Raw genomic sequence first — 5,393 nt, forward strand, 5'->3', positions numbered from 1 at the left:
AACAAATCACTGCAGGTCATTAAGTGAGAATGTCATATGGCTGCTATTTGCAACCTTCTGCCAGCTTCCTCATTGACTTTGCTTGTTGGAAGCCAGCAAAGGTCATAAATAGTGATCACATGACCACGGGGACACTGCAGTTGATGTAAGTGCAAGGACCACTCATTCAGTGTTGTTGTAAGTTTGAACAGTCACTGAATGCTAAATGAGGACCACTTGTAATAACAAGGAGTTAGTTAATTTTGGGAGGGAAGATAGGGAATAATAGTATGTTGCTCATGGCCCTTCCAATAGTACTGTAATTCTTTTTCATTATCAGGCATGTCAAGGTATAGACATTTCTAATGGACATGCCTCCAGATGTACTTGCACTATACTGGTGACCATGCTGACTGAGAAGTTTTAGAGTTTGAGTTCTAATACATTTGAAAGGTACCAGATTGTTAAGACCATTGGTCCATTTAAAAGCTGTATTCCATTCACATTTTTATGGTTCCTATTTTCTTGAAAATGAATGAGCAATGTTTTATTTATTTTTTATTTTTAGAATAATATTATGAAAGGAAACTGCTGTGCTTTCAAAGGACTGAAACAATAATTGGCAGGCACCCACATTTTAACATGACATTCATATTAATTTCCTGTGTTATGCTAATCTGTGTACCAAACAAATATATTTTCTGGGCCATCTGGAGTATATTACAGTCAACTTAGCTATCCAATAAATAAAAAATTATTAGTCATAAAAACACATCTATAAGCTGAAATTAACCTAGCGCTGTTTGCAATGATGTGCAATTCTCATCTTTCACAATAACTATACACTATACAAAATGTGCCCTTTTTTCTGCTGAAGTCTCTTGAATAGAGATTGAAGCTTGACTGACAGTTTTCTTGGCAACACTACCAAAATTGTTTGCCACTGCTTCTTCCAGGATGTTTTTTGACTTTCCAATCTAGCCTACAACCCAGATATTCCTGGGTCATTTCTGAGTCAAGAACTAATTAGGCCCAACCCAACCCTGATAAAACAGAAGGTCAATGAGTTGCTGCTCCATGCTGAGGTTTTTACCATCTGTAACTAATTCCTTAAACATAATATCTCTAATTAACAATCTATCTGAACCAAATGTATAAAATATACCATGGTGTATTAACTAATCCTAAAGGTGACTTAACAGGAAACTTATATTTATTTATAAAAATGAGAGAAGGAAACAATTAGCAAAAGTCCACAATGAAAAAAATGCTTTTTCAAAGAAGTTGTATGAATTGAATGGGAATATTTCTGAAAATACAGGATTACAGTCAGTTCTGTCTGTAACTCAGACTACAATGCCAAATCAATAAATAGAACAACAAGGTCAGATTAGCACCCAGAAGAATATTATAAGATAGAAAAAAACCAAGATAATATTTTTTTATCAGTTCCATGTTAAAAACACTCAAACTTATCATCAATGATCCATAGCCCACTCTTAATTATGATATATGGCTTTCAATATTATGTCTGTAAATGTTTCAGACAGTTGTTTCAGACAAGAAACTCTACTTATCTATAATAAAAGATTACCCAATAACACAGGGCACAAGAATGGAGTGCTGGGGCAGATCCAAATGCCAATTCTGCTCACATAGTTACTCTGGCAACACTATTCCAGGACAAATAATGTCTTACATCATCAGGAGATGATATACTTGGTCATCTTCCAATGTGATATGTGTGATCATTTGCCTCTAATGCCTCATATTCTTTACTGTACAAAGGAGAAGCAGGCCAATTTTCACAAAAGTGGTAGTAGAAACAAATATGATAAGAGGAATGGCAATGCAGTATGTAAAAAAAGAGGAATCTCTTCTCCTCTAGAACACTGAGTTACCAGCTTCAAGGTAGCCATCTCTGAGTAAAAGAATTCTAAAGGCCAATCTCACAAGACAGCTGAACCACAGGTTCAACTTAACTTCCTGCTGAATAAGCAGAGATAAAATATTTTTATTACTCTACATAAGTTAATTTATAATAAATTTTGTGTAATACCCAAAATCTGGATGGGGAATGGCCATGGTCAATAATGTACTAATCCCAGTCTATACCTTCTGTGTTTAATTTCTCTCTGATCTCTTTAATATTCTCCTACTGTATGCATACGTTGCATACATTCACACTTTCTCTCAAAGAAAAGACAGTAGACTCCAATCCATGACAGTTTATGCTATAATCCATTTAATAATGTTTATGGTACCATAATGTTTTTTATTGTTGCTGTTGCAACAGAGTAAGATATCTTTCCTTCTGGATATTTTAGGACTTTGATAATTAAATTGTAAATTGGGAAAACAGGAGAATTCATCTAGTGATTTGCTGAAAAAAAGGCAGCTGGAAAATAAGGAGTATTCCATAGATCAGGTGGTCTGACAAAAACAGTTCCCTCCCTGATAACTATCCTTTTGACATCCAAAGAGGATACATCTGAGTGTAAGCCACAACTGACAATACATAAGCAGATTCTACTTACAGCAGGCAATCTTTAGTTTCTTTGTTTTAGACAGGTAGAGCATTAGAGGTAAAAATCAGTATTTTGCCTGGAGGAAAAAATGGAAGGCAGTGAGTTTATGGGTTCAAGTTAAAGCATGTACTAACTTCTCTGTAATCTTTACAACTGGTATTTAAATTAAGAATAACTTGGCATGCAAACTATTTCAGCACTCCTGCCAAAGTCAGAGCACTTAACGAATGCTAAATCACAAAAGCAGAATAGAAATATGAAGCAGGATTTGCTGCCACTCTTCTTTTACTGTGAGGAAAAAAATCCAATCCAAACAATAGGGGGGAATAAATTTAGATAGCTCTTGTGATGATATAAACATTAAGACAAAGGACTGAAGGCCTTGAATCCAATGTACTAAGCCTGTCCTGCTCCAGTCCACAATATCTTTTTGAGCTTTATGAATTTGGGAATTCCCAAGAACCCAGCTATCAAATCTGGGCTGCCAAAAACATGAGACCACTAAATAGTAGCAAATATATTTGGGTTTTGTAATTTGGTATGAGATTGTTTTTTTTCTATGTTGAGCTAGAACAAGCCAGGACTCTACCCATATACTTTTTAAAAAACATTATTTGTATTCCTCTCCAGCATTATTCCAGCTCCAGAATGGAAGCAAACAAAAACTGCATATTGTTAGCTAGCACAATTTCAAAGTTTAATTAGTAACTTTGACCAGCAAATGTATTAATTCAGAGGATTTACATGATTTTTTTCATAAAAATGTTTAAAATTATGAACAAGGGCTTTGGCGTTTGAAGTTTATTTAGGGGTGAGGGGCATACATATACATAAACAATCTCCACCAGTACCCAGCAATCTTCAGAAGGATTTTTGGGAATATGGAGTGAAGTTTCTTCTCTCTTCCTTGCAAACCAGTTCAAAATAATTGATTTCTTCTTGCTTATAGCAATACAACTAAGCAGGTCACTTATTCCTTTTCAGCAATCTAATTTAATTGTTTCACTATTTTCCTGCTGCTAACTTCTTCACCCAGGTGTTCCCAAAACAGTGGGATAATGTTGCTGCCCCTCAGTGTGCCTTATAGGCCAGCTGCAAATATGCTTTCATTAAATTGTTTTAACAGGGGCAAACTTTCATGAGTTACAGTGCTGCTATCAGTGCAGAACTTTGGGCAGAAAGTAAGATATAAATAAAATCAGTCCAGGACCCAACTCAAAAGAATGTGTAGGAGGGCACCATAACTGTAGTAACTGACTAAAGAGCTTTACCCTCTCTTCCAGTAACATTCCTAGTGGCACTTCTATATAGCTACTGTTTCACCATCAAATGGTTAAAATAAAAAGAAGCCGTAGTGGGACTGTTTTCATTGCTAATTGCCAAGGAATCTCATGAATTAAGTAGTTCTTCCTTCAGCTGGCCAATGGGGGAAGCACAAAAATCAGTGTTTTGGCCAGCACTCTACTGCCATGTATCTTTTGTTTTGATGAAAGAGTGGGAAAATCCTGCCTCTAATGCAGGTGATTAGCAAAATTCACCATCAGATCCACCAGAGGTGACAAGTGATAGGAAAGTGTCATGGTATTTTGAATTCAAGAGGGAGTGGGAGGAATTCAGTGACCTAGAACAAGGTGATTCTTACTGCCACTCTACAGTGCCCAAGAAACTGCTTCAGTGCTATATTTGCAGTTTTCTCTGGAACAGCCACTGAACTGGAATTTAATTAGCTCAACTACAGAAGATTCCCCCCCAAGACCAACTGTGTTGTAAATTGGGCATGCTGCCAATCCCAGATCAGGAGTCTCTAAGTGGAAGGGGTTTAATTAAAGCACCAAAATTATTATACTGTATTCTCCAAGTGAACTCTACTGCCCTTGAACAAAGGAACAGATATCAGTCTTTGCTGCCATCTAGTGATCATCCAGTTTTTGGCCGCCCAGATTGATAGGATATTCTTCCTATCTTGAAGAATAGCTTCTCTCTGAAACTATCTAATCCTCATTAAATTCAGGAATTGATCAAATAATATTCAACAGAGCAGAGTAGGACTTCTCCTGATAGGTCACAGTTCACTGGAGTTGGAATCCCTCCAACAAGGACAGCCAGCTTTTGGAGGCACCAACAAACATAATCAGAACGTTGAGAGCATGTGGTGGGAACATTCACACAATACCTGGCCCATGGCCTTGTGCAATCACAAAATGTCTGCCATGATGAATGTTGCCAGTTCCAAAACTGAAATAATATATGGCAAAGATACAAGAATTACACATTTATTTGCAGCTAAATCATACCTTAGACAAGTTGGTAAAAGCATAAAGCATAATTATTCAGGATGTCATTATTTAGCTTCCAAGTAGAATACTGTATTTTCTTTTCATCTTTCCCTTGAACAATTCCATCTTTTCAGGCCTAAACCAAGCAGTTCATGGGAATTACAGATGCATCAGGTTCCCAAACCCAGTTTCAGATCTTTTTTAAAAAGTTATATTTCAATCACCTTTTCTTAGACGGCAGGGGTGACGGCACTCGGAGTTCTTTATGAAATTGTCTTTCTTTTTCACCAAAATCGATGTTAGGCCTCTGTTATATACCAGGTGTTTATATTTCTCTAGACAGGCTTATACTTAAATCTGCGATCGAGCGTTATAGCATGAAAATGTTACACGAAATTAACACATACAAATTCCATAGAGCTTATGACTGTGTTTATCATCACACTTCAACGATGTATGAACAGAAAAAAAATGTAATTCCGAATCTGACTATTTAAATATTTGTTACGTCACCCATCAACCCGGGGGGAGGAGACGCAGCCAATTCAGGATCCCGTCACCATGGGAACCATGGAGCGGAAGTTCTGGAAAGGACCTGAGCGTACAGTCG

This window comes from Python bivittatus, unplaced genomic scaffold (genome assembly GCF_059951505.1).
Source record: "Python bivittatus isolate LINGU-HERP-01145 unplaced genomic scaffold, Pbiv_v1 ctg000840_np1212, whole genome shotgun sequence".
Lineage (NCBI taxonomy): Eukaryota > Metazoa > Chordata > Lepidosauria > Squamata > Pythonidae > Python > Python bivittatus.